Below are 21967 nucleotides of genomic sequence, written 5' to 3'. Positions count from 1 at the left end.
AGGAAAACATGAATAAGCTTTAAAACGGGCCTCATGGTAATCTTGTCCAAAGATTACAAATTACTTCCTAGCAGTTTAAAAAGTTACAGACCCCCAGACCCAGTAGATAGGAAACAGCCTTCACAGGCATCAGAGAATAGCCAGTATTTACATCCCACACAGACTGACAAAAGCTGTTCTTGTTTTAATTTCTTTTTCTGAGGTCTTCAGAGAACGTGGTGTCATTTGCTTACTGGGAAATCCTGAAAGCCACAAAGATTCAGGAAAAAGAGACTCTGTGGACAAGGAGTGATCCTAGCAGAGTACAAAACAGCACTCCAGGTGCTAGAGTTGCATAGGAATCCCATATTTCAATTGAAAATACAGCAGCCACCTCTAGAGACAGACTTCAGTAACCTCAGGGCAGAATCCAGCAGCACTGGACAAGAGCTTGAAGCAAGGAACAAAGACCATACTATACCCGGGAGAAGTCAAGAGATAAAGCAGGCAGTGATACTGGCTCAGTCTGAAGCACAGCTGAGTCACCTAGCTAAAGACACTGCCTTTTACAAACAGCCCTACAGAGTCCTTCGGAGACATAAAGCTCCTCCTGCTAAAGGAAGGGAGACACTTCGGTCTCCTGGTGCCCAGCTCAGTGTGCAAAGCAGCACCACACAGCCTTTGGCCATCTCAGAAATGGCCATTTCCATATCCTGGCTATTCCTTGAAGCTCTACTTTCCAAATACAGCTTCTGTCCAGCTCTGTTTATTAGACCTGGCAAGACCATAGCCTAGTTGGTACATTATGGTACAAATACTGATGTATGAAGCTGAATGCTCTGCTTGCCCTCAGACGTCGCTTCATTGCTTTTCTCCTGAGCTTCATTCAGGCCATGTTTCTGCAGTGACCCTGGGAGCTGAGCCTCAAAGAGCTGCCTGCACAGGGCGGCAGGAAATGACAGCTTCGGAAACGAGTACCAGAGTGATGAATAGCAGGCTACTGAGCTGCCCTGAGCTAGCGGGCTGCCAATTAATGAGCTGCATTGTATTGGACGAGGACATACATGGCAAGTAGAATCACCCACACTCCCCAGAAGAGATTACAAGCCCACTTCAGTATTTTCAGAAGGTTTCATCTAAACTTCTCTGAAATTTAGAGACTTGCAGGCACATTACTATGTTTTGCTCAGCTGGACTGGCCCATTTCAAGCTGCTGAAGGAAAACTGAAAGAAAAAAAAAAATTAAGGAAAAAAAAGAGGAAAGACTTGCCTTTTACCTTTGTGCATCATGAAGATCCAGGCTATGGGAACAGCCTGTGCAGGTGGAAACAGAGGACATTCACCTTTAGGAAGGGGAAACCTGAGCTTATCCATGCAGAATTGAAAACCAAACAGGAGTTAGTGGGGTTTCTGGTTCCACTAGCTCAAACAAAAAGGTGCATTGGCAGTGTAAGAAGAGAAGGTGAATACATAGAAGCTGCAGAGACAGAAACTTCTGATAAGATGCTTATCTTTTCTCTCAACAGAAAAGTACTCTTGTGCTGCAGAAAATATTTTTCATGGAGTCTGGCTTAGCCACTGGGTAGGAAGACTACTTGAGCATCTTCACAGGGTTTTTGCTATATGGCAGCAAGAATGCAATTTCCTTACAGCTTGCTTGGCTGCGTCACCCGGGACACTGACTTTAAAGAGAGGTAGTTAGCCTTTAGTACTCTATGCAGACCTGAGAGGCAGCCTAGACCCAGAGTGCATTGCTCTGTCTTAAACTAAAAGCACCTCATGAAGCTTTGCGCTATGAGAGCAACAGATTTCCTATTATTCAGAATGAGGCTGGCTTGCCACTTGCGTCAGTTGCCACTTTGCCAGCAGGAAGGCACAGTCAAGTGTGTAGTAAGTCAGAATCTCAATATTTAAATATTCTCATACTCTGACCCTCCTTCCTGTCTCTTCAAGCTTAATCAAACAAAGCACAAATTTGCTGGCAATAATCACCAAGGCTGATCTAATACTAAAGAAGGGTCAGCCAGACAAACTAATGAAGCGAGATACAGAAAAACTGTCCATCTCCACGTGTTTCACAGAGCTGAAACAAGACAAATATAACATTGTGAGGCTTATTCCTTTCCATTAAGAACAGATCAACCGTGAAACAAGGGTAGGAGTAATGCTGTCCCTGGGTGAAAAGCTGAGATTTGAAGACCCTCCATTAGTAACACACATGCGTTGCACAACACAGCATCATTTAAAATAAGCAGCACAGTAAGGGATTACCTAAACCTGTTAGATAGAAGACACAGAGGCACAGCATTTATCTTTTCAACAGGCAGCCACTTAAGCTTACCCTATTAGTGCCTGCAACATCAAGCCTTTCCCTCTTCTCAGTCCAATGCTACCAAAAGAGGACATACTAGACTGCCTGGACAACCTGCTGCCAGTGCATCACACTTTCTTTGCTCAGGCAGCTGTTTATCTGGAATCACTCCAATGCCAACATAATAGAAAACTGAAAATTCTAGCATGCTGCAGATCTTTGCTTTTCAGGATCTCACTTTTTGCAGATCTTGAGGTGTTGTTAACTCTGAGTAACAGCTGGCTAGAAGGCAGGGGCACCATGGGCACATCCAAATACTGATGGAGTACACCAAGCTCAGGTTTAGTTGGCTTGGGTTTACTCTCCCCATCAGAGCTCAAAGCTGAGAGGCACCTGATGCATGCTGGAAAGCCTTTTAGAAGCAATACTCCATTAGGACAAAGAGGATTGTCTTGCTGCAAGGAGCTGGACTAGCTCTGGGGAGTTCTCTGCAGAAGAACTGAGAACCAAACCAATTCTTTTCAAGGGGGAAAATTTTCCCTCCCCAAGTCTTTAGTTACTTCCCTTCCCCTCCCCCACCATCCAAATTTGAACAGCGTTCCCTTTGTCTAATGCTTCTGTAGACAACCATTCTCTGGAGACAAGGCCTAAATGTCTAGCACAACAGGACCCTGATCTCAGCTGGGCCTTAGGCACTGCCATAAAAAACACAGATCACAGAGGCATGGCTCTGGCAGTGTAAAATAGTCTGGATAGTAAATAAGTCTTTGGGTAGGTCTGTTAGCTGCCATACTAATTATGATGTTGGAATGCTACGGTTTAACAAAAACTTACATACCCTGAAAATTTATGCCAAAACATCCCATTTAGTAACTATGTGAACATTTGAAGGGGGTAAGCTAGAGTTCACTGCAATAAAATTGAAGTTAAGCAACAGGGCACCTCCAGCAAGAGCAACTGAGTTGTTAGCACCTTTTGGGTTGATTAATGAATTGATTTGCTTCTGTTTGGATGCAACAAATGAGGTGAGACAGAAGGAAGGGATCTCAAGAGCACCTTTTCAACTTACTACTCCAAGAAGCATTTAGTCAACTCTGCTCACATTTGTTAAGTCCTGATCTCTATGGAGAATATAATACTTATTAAAATTCAGAGCTCTGTATGACACTTAACATTTGCTGATGTGACTTAAAGATGTCACCATGGCTACAGCTTGTTTCCAGGAGCTGTCTTTCCCACCAGGAGATGCAGATATCCTCCTCTTTCTTCCTTGCTTTTCCATAGAAAATAGGATAATCAACACCATTAACTAATTGACTTCACACTTTCTTACAAGTTTTAACTCTGTTTTCAGGGCAGCCCCTCACATGTGAGTCAGGGAGCTGACTATCCTCAAGCAGAGACAATCCCTCTGCTCCTGGCCTGTCTTGTCTACTGCTTGCCAGCACTTAGTGCCCATCACCACAAAGGAATGGAGCTACTCATTTCATGCCATTTTCACCTCTATTTTTAGAGATCTAACAAGGTTCACACTGTAGTTTATTTATGAAAGTAGGACGTGTTTTATTTTGACCTGTATTATCCAAGCAGCTCTAGTCTCCTGTTCAGTAAAGGTATTTAGCAGAATTCCCCCAGACCACATGTCCTAGTCAAGTAGGGGCAGAGTCATAGCCTGGGTCACATTTTCACAGAAATAAAAAACCCATCTGTGAGGAGGCCTCGTTAATCCACCAAGGGGTAACCTGTACCACAGAGCCGCTAGGCCTCGAGCTCACCGCTGTTCTGGGCTGTCACTTCCAGCCTGCCTCACGTTTTCCTTCCAACTACAACTCAGGCCTTTGGATGAGCCCATGCTTATTTATTCACAGCTCAGTTTTCCAATTCCAGGACAGAGCCAAAGAAGCAAAGCAGCTTCTCCAGATGAGGTCCTGGAAATGAGCTACAAAGATTTCAGTTCTACAGAGGAAAAGTCCTGCATGTGCTTGCTCTCCAAACTTAACGAGGATTTGCAACAGACACAGGTATTGCTTAACTGGCAACAAAAAAGCCAGATGAAGGCTTTCTGACTGGGGAGAAAAGGAGAAGCTAAAAAAAACAAAACAAAACACCAAAACAAACAAAACCACAAATAAAAAACAAACCCCACACCAATATTTCTAGTCCAAACATTTATTGTTAAAGAAACCCAAAACATGGCTTACCTACCTACCCCAAACCTTGGGATAAGATCAGGTTTCAGGCTGGAGCTCAGGGCTCTCTCGTTCGCAGCTTAAAACCACTACTGCAACTAGATATGATTACCAACATTTCATCTAAGCAAAGGTAGCAAGGAGCAACAGAAGTGAAGGAGGAAGGGCACCAACAGCCCTGCCTTCAATCGCTGTGGGCAGACCTCAGCGTGTATATGTCTCATAGCTACTCAAGGTGCACCTGAGCCTTCAGACTATTTTTGGTTTTTAGCTTTTAAGCAGCACTGCTACTTCATTACTTGATATTTATTTTTTAAAAAACAGTTCTCTCTCTCTCTGTTACGCACATGTCTAAGTGTGATCCCATACCACTGCTGTTTCTATTCCTGTAGCTATACCATTTTAAATGGGATTGATACAGAGCCTTATTTCGCAAGCAAGATGCCTGTCTTTAACGAGCATAAAGAGTTTCAGGAGCACAAGGTTTAATTCACATATAGCAAAAGACTTACTGCAGAGTGGAGTTATTGATTAAAAAAACACAAAACCACTGAAAAAGAAAGGAAAGCAGCTAAGGCACCCCCTGCCCACTTGAGCCAGCTGTAAGTTTGAAGAGAGAACAAAATGATCTTTAGTTTGACTCCTCTGTGCTCAGAATTACTCTGTGACAACGATTCCCTGCTGCCAACACACACTCCAGCTCTGAGCATGGGGATGACGGTGTCCAAGCCAAACACAAGTGTGGCTAGAGAGCCTTGCAGCAGATTAGACAGTTCTTCTCTGTACCGATACAGCAAGTACATCTGGGGCACCCTGTCCATGTTAAGGGCACATTCCTTGGCTGAGCCAAAAGCTGTTGAGCACCACTTCAGACACCACTGATGATTATCTCTGCAGCACTGATACAGCACTTCAGCAGCTCCCCAAGCTGGCAGATGGGGATTCTTGGGAATGAGAATTGTGAAAAGCCCCCAAACGGTTTATATTCTCTCTCAGATCATCTCAAATCCAACAAGGAAAACATGCCAAAAACATCCATACTTTGAATCATAATGAAGTGCTCAGTAAGAGGCTAGACTTACTGAAAGCCAGCTGCAAGCAAAGGCAGCTCTTGGTCATCCATGTCACCTTTGTGTCCTGAGGAGCCCACTCAGACCTGCGAATGATTGTATGTGGGACAGGAGCTCTACCTGTAAAGTTCAATGCCTGAAATCAAGTCATTGCCACTCCGAGCACGCTCTCTAAAGATTCTGGATCCCACAGAAACACAGGGCTGCACACAGGCACGTTTCTCAAGTTGTTTTTCTTGTTCATTTTTAATATTGAAAAAAATTAAAAACTGCCCTTACAGTGATGGTATCACCTAATGAAAGAAATTAATCAGAAAAATGAAATACAAAGTTCCTTTATTATCAATTTCTTTAAACATCAGCACTCCTGTACCTACTTTATAACCTGGCCATCAAGAAAGCGAAGGAAAAATATAAAAATCACACCGAACCAGAGTTGAAGCGCCACAAACCCAAACCAAATGTACCAGGCTCCCTTTTGGGTGTGCACACAGTTGTTCTCTCGTCCCTCCCCTCTCCCCCATAGATGTAGCAGTACTGTTGAAAGTTTTACAACATGACTGTCCAGCTAACACCAGCAAATACTAGTAACATCACCGCTCACATAAATCAGAGATACTTTGGTGGGGCACCAGAAGATTTAGGAAGACAGCAGACATCTCCATCAGCAGCACGCTCTTGCCCATGCAGCACAGCCCAGGCCAAGAAGGCCTCTAGCACTTTCCAGCCCCTCCCCCCCTAGTCTCACCCCAGCTTTCACACTTTGCAACGGTTTCAAGTTCCCAAATCAGAAGCACTGCTGGATTTCCAATTTCTAGATATCCCTATGCCAGCAAGGAAAAAACCTGAAGATTTTAATTATTTTCCAGATTGCATACCAGGCTTAATTCCTTATTCTCTGTTACTATTGTCTATGAATTCACTTGACAATTTTCAGCCCTTCAGATTTACAACCATTCCTAGCAAAGTATTTCATCCACAAATAAACGTAACCAGCCTTTTTTCTGAAGGCAAAGGGAAAAGTATATAGAAAGCACACAGATGTTTGGCAAGCACATCAAAGCAAAGCTAGTCAGTACAAAAACCCTCACCACGAAGACGTTCTCATTGCTTTAACAATACAATCAAGTTTTAAATATGAACAGAGGAGGATTCCAAATGGGTGCATAACATTTACAATAATAAACTGCAACTGCACAGAAACCTGGGCTACAGAGAGCTATATGCTAAATCAAACAGAATCATATCACATCTTCACATGTCACTTCACTACGTGAGGTCAGTTGCACGGAGTCTGTGCAAATCTTTGTTTTTCACATTAATATGAAATTAGATGAAGTTGGGCAGAGACATCAACTCCTGGCTGGTAGGTATCAACTTAACTGTCTTTGGCGCAGTGGTACTGTTGTTCTCTGCGTAAATGGAGAGTACAGTTTTTGGCTCTCCAAGCCCTCAATTCACTGCTGAACCATGTACATTCACTTAGATGCTCTTGGATCTTTGGAGAGCAGAGAGCACTTTCCCCTCTGACAATATTTCATAACTTCAACACATAATACCTTTTCCAAAGGAGGACAGATGTGCAGGAGCAGCTTCAGTCTTCCAAGAAGTTTTCCATTAGGATCTTGGTTTTCTCTGGCTATGTAGCCCAATAGCATAACCATAGCCCCTCAAGGCCGGAGATGGGAAACCATTACTTGAGCTTTCCTTGCTGAGAGCAGACCATCCAGCTGAAGCTCCTCAGTCACTGCAGCAGAGGTCTGCCTGCCCGCAGCTACTCACCTTTTACTGGGTAGCTTTGAAAACCAATGATGCACTTGTCTTACAAGGGACATTTCAGCCAGAATCCATCATGTCAAACATTCAGGCTTTTGGAGCATAGAGAGGTATCATATGGGCACTAGGAGAAATGGCTCTATTTGGCTTTCAGAATGCTGTACATCTCAACTACAGGAAACCCTCATCTCAGGTTTTTTTTTGTTCATTGTTTTGGTGAGGGTTTTTTTTTTTCCTCCTGAAAAGTCCCAAACTTCAAGAATTTCATTCTCTCATGCCAAAGCCATCAGTAAAAATGCCCAGATTTTCCACAATGGCTTGGATACATGCCACAGTAAGAGAAGCCACTTAATAGTAAGTTCCCACCCATTAAGAGAATCACACTTCAGGTCACAGCTACTTCCCCTTGCTATAGGGAGACATCTGCAAATGAGCTCCTCCTGCACAAACAGCAGCAGGCTATTCAGTCAACCTGGAGGACAAAGTGCACAGAGAAGGAGTTTGCCATGTTCCATGAGGAGGCACTGAATCCATGACAGTATGTTCAAGACAGACTATCATGGGCTACAGTAGTGGAAACCTTTAAAAAAAAAAACAGAAGAGACAGATCTGATGGGAAAGAACATAGATGCATTCCAAGAACTTCAGGGGAAAGTCAAGTTTTCAGCAGGAATTCAGAAAGAAACAGAAAGGCAGTCACAAGTCAGCTTTCTGACATTTGTGTACACCTTAGGAAGTACGTTATTTGTTTCTGTACATTCCTAATAGGACTTGCTAGTTTTTGCTTACTTTTTTTGGTGTTTGTTTTTCCACCAGGAAAGCCCGATGCTGCTGTCATATGATTAAGAAAGCTGCTCACTAATCTCAACAAAAATCCAACGCTCGAGTGTCTTTGGCTGCAGCCATTATACAAAGAACATTTGGGATTCTGTGGCATTTGACAGCTTTCCCCTCCTGCAGGACTGACATTAACCAAAAGCCTCCTATCCAAAACAAAAATGCTAGACAGAACACAACTCGCATTCCTCCTATTTTGGGAAAGTCCGGTTTGGAAACTTATTTTCTCATCTTGAACCCATGTGTATCTGTCAAAGCGTAGTTCAGGAGCCATATGACATTAACAGCTTATTCCTGTGAACGCCATAGAAAGTTATAAAGAGAGTGGGAATCTTCAGCAAGACGTGCTACAAAATGCAACACAAACATGAGCAAACACTATTGTATTCTTACTACTGCTGCCTACCAAGTACCTTCCACTGCAGAGAAGAGACATGTTAGGAAAAGGTGACAGTGACAAGCCTGAAAAAAAACTCAATTCGTACAAGGGGAGGCTGAGTACTGGTCTCACGTTTCACCCCAAGCCTAGTTTTGATTTCCAAGAGAAACTGCACTTGGATTTTCCAGAAACTCCGCCACCTATTCAGAAATCAGTTTTGAGCAGAAATGGCAGGTACTCACTGCTGCCTGCTCTTCAGCCCCTGGTCAATCACACCCTGATGTCCTCTGCCCCAATGGCCTTCTATCTTTCAAATGGTGATTTCTGAACATTTCTGGGCCAACAAGATACCAGTGGCTTTGAAGCAGAAGAGGACAGACAAACATCCAAATGCAAATTGAAAGCACTTGCTCCAAAACTCCACTAGTGTCTCAACATTTCTTGACTAGTCAACACCTTGCAATTTTATTTTTAAAAAAAGTACTTCTGGCATCGTTCTTGGGCCTCTTAAATCAACACCAACAAATTCCACTACAGATTTAGACTTCACAACGTGACTTCAGTTCTCCAAGTAAGAGTCTTGTGAAAAAGCTCTGTTTCTGCCAGCATCCACTTCCAAGTCTTCCAGCCCCAGATAGCAGAGAAACAAAACAGGAGAGCTGCGTAACAGCAGTCAACCTCCTACACATTCAGAAGCTTCCTGGCTACTGCTGCATTATGAATGTCACAAGCTGTCATTGAACAGAGCCAGTCCTGTGCCCATTGGTTTTGAATCACACAGCTTGTGGTCCTACATGCCATACCAGTGCAATAGCCTGTCACAAGCTGGTGACAGGAGGCACAGCTCCCTCCTCATTTCAGGGAAGATTATGATGTTGTACACATCCAGCAAAATACAGAAGCTTGTCATGTACCTAGAAATGTTCAAGGCTAGATAGATGGAGTTTGGGAAAACCTGGTCTGGTGGAAATAAGCACACAAATACCAAGCTTAGTTGGGCACCTAGTTATGAGAGTTTCTGATCATACCAATTATTTGTTAACTTGTGCAAAGCTCTTATTCATACCATTCACTAAGAAGACTTTACAAATCTCACTCAACTGCTGCCTCAGTGTTGTCTTCTCAGAATGCAAAGCACCAACAAAAGCAGAGAAAGTTGGATGAAAAAACATAAGGAGTTAGAAGACTCCATTCTGGCCTCCATAATAGAAGTTAGCATAGAGGTAGAGCAGAGGTGGCAAAAACTAACTAGAAGATAAAAGGGTGCGTGAGAGGGATACATCTGAGCAGTTGACATCAAGGAAGACAATGATTTTAAAGGTCTTTCGCCTTTCAAAAGGTACTTTCTATAAATAATGCACATTTCCAGAGACACGGGCCACACACTGATCATCATCTTTGTTGAATTAACAGTTCAGCCTATGGGATGAATCACTCCTTTCTATCCCACTTTAAGAATCTCAGAAGGAAGCCAAAACAGCAAGTTGTTCCCAAAGATACACTAGCCCCCAAACACAAGTGATTTGTTACAAGACTGGACATTGCTGAGGCTACAGATACATCGCAGAGCACGCACCATGGAAATAAAAGCAGCTAAGTTTATTTATATCTTTAACTGTACCACCTCTAGCTCTCTCTTCAGAGATTCTTTTTATGGCTATTTTTTGTATCACCAATGGAAAGTACCAGCCATAGCTAAGAATTTGGTGGAAGTTTGCTGTTTCCAACCTTTACAAGTCAACTTTCTCCCAGAAAGAGTTACTTTTCAGCTTCAGAAATCAAAGATAAGCAGTTCTGACCTACATCATGGCTCCAGCTGAATGACTACAGTTGTGAAAACTGCTTTCTTAAGCGATGGTTTTTACCAGTCTAGCTCAGTGCTCAACTATAGCATTCTAGACTCCTCCCTGCAAACTCACTTGCAAAAAAAACATTAAGTACCAATGGATGGTCTGACTTCAGAGCTCTACCTTGTAAGTGCAGTTTTGGTCCATCCACCAAAACCCGATGAAGGCACAGCTTGGAGAGCCACAGAAAAATGCCTCCGCATCACTACACTGTTAAGGTTGATTAAGGCAAAACATCAGTCTTGTTGAAACATGGGATTTCTGTTTTCCTACCTAACTGAGGAATGTGCTGCATTACATTTTCCTCAGACCGAAACACCCTGACAGGAGAAAATTAACAGAGGCTTTTGCTGTTCAAAAAGGATCAAAAAGCATTTACCATAAAGCACTCCCTGCAGGAAAAAGTGCAGGAGGAAACGAACAAGAAATAGATGATACCAGAAGTCACTAATCCCCACTGACACCCAGCTATGTTTGTTTCAGGCCTCCCCTCCTGTGCTCACTAAATTTCTACCAAGTTTTCTACCAAATTTGCTTGGGGCTAGTCAGTCTACTCAGGAGCCTGGTGAAACATGAGGCAAAGAAGAAATAAATAGAAGAGGAAGGTTGATATGATTTGGGGATACGGGAAAAGAATTACTGGTTAGACAGCTGAAGCAGATGGCATTACAGATTCTGAGACCTGATGTTGTTGGTCTACAGAAGCCAGATCAGCTCACCTGGCAGCCCGCAGCCTTCACTTAGAGATGTGGATGAGTCTGGCCCAGTGTCTACTTCCATTTCTGATTCTGCACTGTCCTTGAAACACACATGTGCATGACCAGGCACTTGGTCTCCACCTTGTCCAAGCATAATGACTGGAAAAAAGGCCCTTGTGCCACTCAAGTGCAACAAGCAAGGAGACCTTAATGCTGGCCTCCATTACAGCACTGTGAAGGGTAGCTACATCTCATCTGCAATGGAAATTTCCCTGAAACCACTATCAACTTCCTTCAAATTCCAAACAATTCCTATTAACGTGAACCAAATTTAAACCAAAGACAGCAAGCAACTCACCAACCATCCCCAGTACCATCCAGTCTCCAAATTCCCACACGCACATTCCGCAGGCATCAACCTCATTACTGAGTGGTGGTTTCTACTTAGGACTGTTTGCAAAGGAGAATCCTTAGAGTATGGTGGAAAAAGCAATACCCTTTCATGTGTCTAGCTCTCAAACCTGGATGCTTTTCAGAAAGAGGGGCTTAACTTCCCAGTTCTCAGCTGATTGAAAGGGTTCATATACCAACCTCTAGAGGCTCATTTCTTATTTTAAAAAGAATAGCCTAGAAGCCCAGGAAGTGCATAGTCTGCTCCAAAAATACACCAAAGATGTCTGGAATGACTGATTTTTTAATTAAATTTGTAGCTGGTTCAAGAACCAGGCTCAGTTATCCCATTTGCCTGGTGACAGAAGTGACCATTTCTGGTCATACTACTTCTATTCAAAGAGGTTTCGGTTAAGAAAGGTCTACATGAAACAAGAATCATTCGCAAAAACATCTTAAACATGCAGCCATCCTGTAATTTTGGTTTGTCATGATCTGCAGAGTTTCCTTCTTGGTAAGGGCAAGAATTTTAGACAAGAGTAAGAAAAAGATCAAACAAACTGCCTCTTAAGTTTCTGATCCTGTTTTCAGACAATTTCTGCCTCTTAAATAGAGAATTTCACCTTTTCTCTTTCAAGTCAGTTCATGCAGTCTTCACCCTGCATATACTCAAACACAGACTCCAAAGTCACTTCCAGGGCACTGAAGAAGTTGACCATTTGAAACCCTAGGTTCAAATTCATGGCCAATGACAGTTCATTTTTATCCACCCTGAATCTGCAGGTATATTCAGCTAAGACAAAAACCTCCCCTAACATACGGATGCTACAAAAGCCCATGTGGGAGATTAAAATGCTACTTAGGAACTTATGAAAGCTCAAGCCCATGATTCAGGTTTGATATTAAGTGCTACTCTTCCAGTTGTAGGGTCACTTCTGCATGGAGGCTCACCCAGCTGTCAGCCCTCATCATATCCTACACAGTGTTTCAGTACACTGATATTTGCTATTCCAGTTTTGTATTTTGTTGTGTATGTAGCTAGAATTCTTAAGATGTATTGTCCTTTAAGGAGGACAGATTTCATCTGCTCTTATGCTCATCATTCTGTAGTCAGCACAGTGCCTCAAACCTGAGCATCAGCTCATGAAGGTGTTTTCTTACACTTGTCAGATAGTGGATGTGCCTGCCAGTGTTAGCCCAGTTAGTCAAGTTTCTGCTAATCATGAAAACTGAACAGCTTATTTTGACTTTGATCCAAGTGCCAAACCAGCCCAGGATTCTTAAGCAAACACGTGGCAGCTGTGTCATACAGGAGCAAAGCTAGGTCTGTAGTGTGAGTGCATCCAGCACTGCCTTGCCCCTCCAGCTGCTGCAAAATATGCTTTCATTAAAGCCCATCCCATGTGCTGCTTACCAGAAAGGGTGTGTGTACACACAACACAAGAGGAAAAGAGCAGCAGGAGGTGATTCTGCAAACAGAATTAAAACAGCTTTCAAGAGCAAGAGGCTGGGTCTCTCCAGCACACGTTTGCATTGCAGGGAGAAAAAGAAGTAGATTCAAGCGAAGTCTGGAAAATACTTGGCATTATTACCAAGTTGAAGTTCAACTATGTTGCCAATATAACTGCAGTTCAGTTTCATTTGAAATAATAAAGTGATGTCCCATTGCATGTGAAACTTTCAGATGAAGTCACACAGTATCAAGATACAAAAAACCAAACCTGCCAATAAAAATAGTAAGGAGAAGCCAGCCAGTAAAACAGAGATCCCAGAGAGCCCCTCTCATCCCGTGTCTTCCAGAACTACTTTGGTTAATCCAGCCATGAGCTAACATCTTTCTACTAAAAAATAATTAGTCTCCATCAAGAATGCTGGAAAGTCTGATGTCCTTGCCTGAGGGGCAGAAGGGAAGACATATATGCCCCTCTTTCAAGCCACCCCCACAAATCTGATTGTATTATGAAACTCCAAAGCAAGGCAATTACTTTTATAGATTTTGCTTAATCTGAAGATGGACAAAAAAATTGGTCTGCGGGGAAGCTGAACTCTTTTTAACATGAAAACCAAAAGTAAGGAGTTATGTTACTGGTTGTAACTGAAACGCGTCTGCTAATGATTACAGCTTCCATTTTACTGCCAAAGTATTATTAGAACTGCTTATTTGCTGTGTAGCTTGGGGAAAAAAAATTTACTCCATCCTTTATTAATCCCGTCCTCATCTGACACAATAAAAATGCACTATCAGTCTTTTGCTTACTTTGGAAAAAAAAACAGGCTTGAAAGTCACCACAAGAGCCAAAGCCTTTGTGTATAATTGCTCTCTTGATTAACGAGAACAAATGGCAGAAGACGTCAGTCACTATGTATTAAGTTTAGTGTTTTGGGGGCTTATTTAAAGCTATTTCATCACTGTAACTTGCTTTCTTAAGAAACTTTGATGTTACAAAGACTTAAGAAAACATATATATTTAAATTTTAAAAGATATATATACACACACACACTTTTAAGACCACAAGGCAACTACAGGACTGAGGAGAAGATCTCCGTAACAGCCCTGTATCTTCTTGGCCCCAGGTAGTTTCCTTGCAGCAACGCTGAGCTTGTGACCTATTTGGCTGATATAGGAAACCCAATCATTAGAAAGTGTATGTATTCTAATATGAAAAGCAGATTTTCCTTGGAAACGTTTTCTTGGGGCAGGTTTCAGGGTCCCAAAACTGGCAGTGACTGCACAAACAGCGGAGGTAATGAATAAAGGCTCCAACCAGGGATGGTGTGTAAAATTTTTTCCTTCTCAGCCTGCCATCCTGGGCTCCAAACAGGGTATGCAGTGGAAACAGAACAGCTTTAACTATTCTGCCTGAGCATAAAGGCTCAGCGCAGCAGGATTAGATGAGAAGGGAAAAAGAAGTGGATTTGTAAGCAGCTGGAAATTTCAGAATTGAAGTCCTCAGAGGTCTGAGAGAGAGTCTACTGCTCAGGAGTTCCTGGCTGTGTTGTACAGCAGACTTAAAGGTAGCTTTGCTTTTTGCATTGGCTTCTCCACACTTAACAGGCATACTCAATTCCTCCAAAGCTAAATTGCCATTGTAAAGAAATAAAGTATCAAGTCTATGGCTTCAGTAATCATTTCCCATCTTCTCCCAGAGCAGCCGGATCATCAGGGCAGTCTCAGAAGCACTGAAACAGATTTCATATCCACATCTACCAAACGTGAAGTCTAGACACACATGTTTGTTTCTCTGCTCCTAGATAGTGTCTTAAGGATCTCATCCTCTTGATTATGGTGAAGTCAGAGCAGCTGTAGACAGGAACAATCTTTGCAAGGGCTGACGCTGACTTTCTCCTTCCCTTCCAACTGCCCTCCCAGTTGTGTGGGAACAAGAAGAGTGTTCGTACTCACTGACCTGGCAACCTTGTGAGACCTCTTTCAAGCCTGCCTCTGTGAAGGCTATGCCCCTACAAGCGGGCTTGCTCTGCTGGGTTTTTCAAGGGAGGGAAAATCCACTCTCTAGAGAAATCAGAGAACTACAGAACTCTAAACCAGTACTAATTTGTTCTGCATCAAGTTAAATGGAAGGAAGTTTAAAAGGGAACCCATTTACTTCAAACGGACGCTTAGAAGACAGCAGAGGGGAAAAACCCAGAGCAATAGATGCATATTTAATAAATCTGAAGACTTCCTATTTACTGCAGTAACCCTTTCCTTAACTGAAAGAAATCTGTGGGAGTGGGGTGGGAAAAGAACTGTCCCACAGAGACATGACATCAGCTAAAGAAAAGGCAAACAAATGTAGAAGTTGGAGTGGTTGGACTTAAGGTGGCTACATGAAGAAGAAAAAGATGCATAACTAAGCTAGCCCTGCCAGAATACCTGTTGCCCAAAGTTAAGATAAGCAATGGGAACTGGACAAAAACATGAAAATAAAGCCCAAGGCACTTCAGGAAAGCATATGTTACAAGGGTGATTTCAGACTGGAAGTTCATTTCTTGATGTGTCTGCATCTGGAGAGAAGTTCCAGAAAAAGCAGTTTAAAAGCAAACTCTACATAGATAGGATCTGAAGTTCAATTTGAGAGGAGAATGCTTTATAGTAGTACAACCTCATGACATGCCTGATGTTAATCATTACTGTTTCTCTCTACAGGGAAATGAAATGGGGCAACGGTGCCTGGAAAATAGTCATTAACCTCTTACAACATCAAAAGCTTCTATGATAGACTTGAGGAAGCAGTACTTGAACATTAGCATCTGTTACAAATGCACTGAAGCTCGCTTAAGTAAAACATTGAGCTGCTCCCAAATCAAGTAGGGCCCGAACAGCAAGCTGCCCATCAACTCCTCCATCCCATCAAACAAAACATCCCTACTAGCAGAGCTCCAGAGCCATCTGGAGGTGTTCCAGAAAAGCTTCAGCAGCTAGGCATTGCAAAAGGCACAGACTTGCTGCACAGCCATATTTCAGGTGTTCCGGGTGAGTTTGTCACCAAGAAGGAAGAGCAGGCACACACTGCAATTCAGAGCTGCACAAACTAAGCAACAATGTCTATGAAATGCAGAATAGCTTCCCAGTAAAAACGGAAACATCATGGTACAATTAAAGGGACAACCTCTCCTTGCCACAGGGCTGAACAAGTATTTTGAGCAGAAAAGCACAAGTCCACTCAATCCCTTTGCAAAGGCAGCAATGGAGAAAAACCTCGTTTTCCACAGTGAGGGAAGATACCTATGAAACCAGAGCATTAACAGCCCTGCTTTTGTTCCAGCAATACTAAATCCCTTCCAAGCTCTTGAACACAGGAACACAGAAACACAGAACACTTGCCATGTAAGTTACTAAGTAGAGCAGAAGAAAAGTATTTAGACACCACAAGATAGCAGCATGAATATTACAACACATTCATAATTCAAGAATCTTATACAGCAGCCTCAGCTGAGATATTGGTACTGTGGTGCTCAACCAATAGGCAGACTTAGAAACATTAGCCTCAAATAACTTAACAAAGCACACGTACAGGGCAGCCTTGAACCACAGCTCAGCAGCAACCGCATCAGAAACACTGCAGCATGCTTCCTCTGTGAATACAGTAAATTACAGTTAAATTCTCAAAGCTTGAATAAGGGCTTCAGCCATATCAAGATCCTTTGATTAAAAGTTTAACAGTCAGAAAAGGAAAGCAGCTACCACTTCTTTACCCTTACAGAGACATTTAAAAATCCAATTAGTCTAGGAAAAAAAAAGGAGAAAAAAGAAAAAAGGCAACAAAGAAGGGGTTAGAATATGCTTACAAAACAGAATAACCAGAGGTCAGGGTAGGCTGTCAAGGGCTGCTTCCAGCTTAGTACAGCTGCTAAAGTCATTAGACAGTGTCACCCCACCCTAGGGCTCCCAGGGGCAAAAGCAGAGGAAGAAGGGCTCCTCCTCATCTCCTGCTGACCTGGCTGTTTCTAGTGCAAGTGTTCTCTCCATCCATTCAACATTTTGCAAACAGGCCACTGGAAGAAGGAGTGCCTGCTTTGCAGGGTTGGTCGGTCACTCTGTTCCCAAAAAGGAGCAGATCTCCAGTGATAACTTGGCTAGAGCAAATCATCCCATCCACTTCTATCTCTGCTCCAGGCTTGTCTCAGGCTTCATCTGGAGTCAGCACAGAGCCTGGATTAGTTTAAATATTCCAGTTCATCCTACCCATACTCTGCTGACCCCATTGACCCTTTCTCCATTGACTAGTTTAAAACAAGGCATCCTGGCTCCCTCCACAGACGCCAGCTTCCAGACAGCTAAAGCTTAAAATAAATCCCACCAGACACACCAACAGAATTTGCTTTGCTTATACTGCTGCAAAACAAAACATGAGAACAACCAGCCTTGATCACCAACTCCAAGACGCCTGAAGACAGAGGACACTGCTGCAATTGAGACAAGCAAGTGCTCACAAGCAAGCATCATTACCCTTAACGCAGAGGACTCTGAATCTGCCAGCATGGAGAAGCCTTTCTCCAGCCATGGAACTGCAAGCATCTGAAGGAGAACAGCATCTATGCTTTGCCAGCATTGTCCTTGTTTGGAGGAAAAACTTCTACAAAGACTGTTTTTTAGGATATTAAACAACTTTCCAGTAACTTCTAGCCAAACATTCCTCATCACCCACCCTGCCTCCTCAGACGGCCTGTGTTTGTCTGCCTTAGTACATACACTGGGCAGAAAACCACGGCAAGACAGGAACTGATTCATACGTGGATCAAGTATCCTTTGCTGCAGGGCTCCCTGCAGAAAGGCAGGGAACACAGTAAGGCAGCAGTGAGCTCAGGATAGGATGCTGGGTGTCACTGTTGCACCCTGAAGACAGCTCTTACTTTTCAAAAAAAAGAATTTGGGGTGATCCTTCCTTAAATTCAGCTCTATTCATGAGAGAATTAGGAACACTGCTGCAAGCAAGAGCAGTCACACAGGCTGTCCTAAGCATTTAGCACTGGCTACTTACTTAAACCTGTCTTCTTGGATGAAATCACCAGTGCTAGAGGAAAGGTATTTGACCTAAGTGTTTGTTTCTTCTCCTAAAATTCCAGGCACAGCTCAAGGATGGGCCGCTGTACTAGGGAGTATTTACTCTCTATATCACAACCACAGTCTCTTTCAAAATTTGCAATTCAAATACACAACCATGCTGGGAAGAAATAGAAATGCAAAGAATTAGCTTTCTCAGAGTAAAGAGCAGGTCAGGGCTAGACGTACAAACAGAAATTAAGATATGAGTCACGTCTGCTGGACTGTGCTCTCTTGAAATGCTTTGTAAGAAAAAAAAAGCAAATTTCCAGGGAAAGCCGGCATGCACAGTTGCACCTGAAATAAAGCATGATGCTGGCAATTAAGTATACCGTGTCTGGTGGATGCTCAGCTATTGACGTTTCATAAGTAAACACAGTAATTGTATTTGCAATTTGCTGTAGAGCTGCATCAACATCAGGAGCATAGGAAACTGCCAAAGTATCACTTACCTGTTAGAATAAATAGAAGTGCACTGCACTTTGGCCAACTTCTGCAAGACAAATCTAATGCTCAGAGACATTTGCTACCACTGCATACAGTGCCATGCTCCTGTCATGTACAAAGGAGGGAGCAGGAAGATGGTAACATCCTAGAGAAAGAGGTGAAGTGGCAGAAAGCAGATGTGAGACAGGAAGTTGCCTTTACAGAATTAAGAAACCAAGACCGTAATGAATGGGACTGAGAATTAATGCTAGTTGGGAAAGTAAGCATGGAAGAGAGGAAAAGATTGATCCATCAGATGTAAAAACAACAACAAGAAAGACCAAGCAAACAAACAAAAACCCAACTATATTCCTGTTCCCGAGTGGAATACTTTAAGGATGCATCTTTAGTCAAGATGCAGCTGTTCATCATGTAAGTGATCCTGGTCTGATGTGGTACCTTGTAAAGCAGTTACTTATCCCTAGAAAGCAAAACCTTCAAATAACGTGTGCAGCGTTCCCTGTGAGTAGGCAGAAGACTGACTCAAAGCCCTCAGCCTGCTATGGGGAAGCTGGCAACAGGGAAGCCAACACACCCCCAGGAATCAGGCACGAGAGAGCTGTGGCCTCTGTCCCCTTCCCCAGTTGTCACTGCAGCCATGGAGTGGCACAGGGAAACCAAGGAGTAACACAGCACACAGCCAGGTGCACACTGATCTCCTGACACTGGGGACCCCAAAGACAGGGCACCCTAACAAGCAGAGGCCTTCCTTATGGTGACTGTTCAGTGCCATGCCCCACGTCCTGGCCTCCCTTCCCAGAGGGCTCTCTAGTCCCTGAGGAAGCTACGCTAGCTACAATAGCTTTGTTTTACGTGTTGTAATATATTGGAAATCTGTCTGCAGTTATGTAATTGCGAAGGAAACAGCTACAGTGGGGCTGAGCGGGGTGAAGAGCCATCCCTTGATTCCCCACCACAGAAGCAGCTCACAGGGGCTGTGAGGGAAAAGCCCCATCCCACCACAGAGCCAAGTGGCAGAGGTGCTCAGAACGTGCTTATGCTTCCCTGTCTGTCAGGTTTTCCATTGCAAACACTGCCGCCACAGTTTATAAGTTGACCGTTTAAAGCCACATCCACACAGAACTTGGCAAGGACGGAGCAGCTCGGGCCGAGTCCCTCCCCTTCTACCTCAAAGAAATCTGCATCAGATTCCTGCTTTAAAGTCACATTTCACTGCTGCAGCACAAATATGTATCTTCTGGTCATTCCACAAGGCTTTTCTAGTTAAGGTATAAGAGAAGCAAATGCACTTGACAGACAAGACTCAAGTCAGCTATTTACATTGCTACTCTGAAGCTGCACAGAGATGTTTAGATAGAGCTGGCCGGTGCAGATTGGCTACACAGCACATTTAAACAAACCCGTCAGACACAGCCCTGCAACTGCAGCCTGCTCCCAGACACCAGCTGGAGAGAATGTAAACCTCCACTTCAATCTTGATGCATTTGTGACCATTGCTACATGCAGTTTTTCCATCCCCAGTTGAGTTAAAAAAAATGATAATACCAGCACACATTTGGCCTTCTGCTCATGTAACTAGAATGCAGAGGAAGGTCTGAAAGACAACTCTTGTTGAGCCAAGACTTTTTTTTTTTTGCAGAAAATATCTGTTTCAAAGACTGAGAGCTGGTATACAACTGAATAATTTGTTCTGAAGCACTGAAATCCTACAGACTTCTTTCAGCCCAGCAAGATTTGCTTCCATGGCAATTGCAGCAACAGCCAGGTTACAGTGACCCATGGGCTTCATAACAGAGATGAAAGGTTTCAGGATTTATTCACCACACATGCTACACTGAGCTCGCTTTTAAAGTCCTAATATCAAACAGAAGTTTCAACTTGAAATGATGTCCAAGTCTTAGTCTTCTCAGTAACGAAGACAACTTCATACAAGTCTGTTTCAGATAGGTCTGACTGCAAGATGCCTCAAATTCCATTGCTTATGTGGCAAAAGTAACACCGAATAATGCTACACAGTAAATGTAACACACTTAACATGAAGTTAACCTAATGGATAATAACCAGGTAAGAATTCAATATACGATACACTGGAGGATTTTATTCCTCCCTGCTTCTACCTGATACATCAACCTTAGAAAGAAGGGTGTATTTCCCTCCAGAGGGATGCACAGTTTGGAGGCAAACAGGGAGTGGGTAACTAGCTCAGGTCCTAGAAGCATTCAGAAGAAAACCTTCAGTAGGACCTGAAACAAGCACCATCGTTTGGAAACAGTTTCTGAACATCACTGTGCAAGGGCCATCTGGCCAGTAAACCCAAGTTGTTTCTTCCCTACAAAGCTGTGCAACAGAGCCAACCTCAGCCTCCCACTCTGGAAAACAAAAGAACTATTAACACATCCCTAGGCATTAACGTATAACTCTATTAAAGCAAGGCTTTTAAAAATCAAGCAGTCAGCCATGCCTTTTCCTATTTAGCTTTCCCAAAGTACAGATTGAAAAAACAAACTCCTCCCTCTCCCCTCTAAAAAACCCACACCCATTTATGCAGGTATACACCAAGGAAGTTTGGAGCATTTGCCCAGCAGAACCATCACCTCACTCAAGACACACTATTCAGTCTAATGGGACGTCATGCCTGTAGCTAACAAGCTATCTAGTCATTCTTTCCTCCTGTCCTGAGGAGTTATGCATGGCAAAAGTTCGTTGCTGACACTATCGCTGCTGCAGTGATATATCTAACACCTTGCTTCATCGCTGCTTGCTGGGTTTGGGAGGAGAATGAGCTTAATTTACACAATCACAGCTCTAGTTTCATAACACCTTTGAAGACAATACAACCACACAGTAAGGTGAATTGCCACCTACATGTATAGTCCAAATTATCTTATTTTCTTTAAAAAAAAGAAGTGTATCCCCATGTTCTTAGAAGTCATAACCACATATTCTAGACATGTTTGCCTACACTAAACAGATATCCACATTCAAACCAAGTTGCAAGCCTAAAAAGCTTAGACTTCAGAAAATTTCAGCTAGTTCCATTACATGCCATTTCCAGTTTCAGCTGAAGAGACAAGAATTCAAAGTATTGAAGTCATTCCTGTGGTATCCTTAGCCTAGGAGAGAGTTAGAGTGTACATTTAGAGTCCTGTTCTTGGGAAAACTGAAATATTTCCTTGCCAGATCAGTTTAGAGAAGCATCCAAAGCAAGCGATGCTTTGTACATCACTGACTGGTGACATGTTTCTCATAAAGGCATGATCATTGAGCCCAATCCTTCATAATTCTCCTTATTTATATGAGCATCATGAGACCTACCTGCTAAGCATCAGAATATGGTCTCAACGACTGTAACCCAAGTTCAAGGATGCTTCCTTAAAGTCACATTTCTGGACCCACTACTTAAAAATCAAACCCTTTTGCATCTCCACATACCATGTGGTTCAGTACAATACACTGTGAACTATGCAAGGCAGAGAGGCCACATTAAAACAAAGCACAA

The 21967-nt window shown here is 43.0% G+C and overlaps 1 protein-coding gene and 1 long non-coding RNA gene across 8 annotated transcripts in view; one reads left to right on the top strand and one right to left on the bottom strand.

Annotated features, from left to right (window-relative positions):
* LOC110400055 overlaps window positions 1–20078 on the top strand; it is a 29362-nt gene extending 9284 nt beyond the window's left edge. Inside the window, exon 2 of the long non-coding RNA XR_002439569.1 lies at window positions 211–20078. This is a non-coding gene — a long non-coding RNA (uncharacterized LOC110400055). The remainder of the gene's footprint in view (window positions 1–210) is intronic.
* The window catches only part of SH3PXD2A (SH3 and PX domains 2A), a 232194-nt gene that overhangs the window by 38565 nt on the left and 171662 nt on the right, over window positions 1–21967 (bottom strand). The window lies entirely within an intron of this gene.

Source organism: Numida meleagris, chromosome 5 (genome assembly GCF_002078875.1).
Source record: "Numida meleagris isolate 19003 breed g44 Domestic line chromosome 5, NumMel1.0, whole genome shotgun sequence".
Taxonomy (NCBI): domain Eukaryota; kingdom Metazoa; phylum Chordata; class Aves; order Galliformes; family Numididae; genus Numida; species Numida meleagris.
Note: the sequence above shows the minus strand (reverse complement) of the source record. Positions and strands in the feature narration are given on the sequence as shown.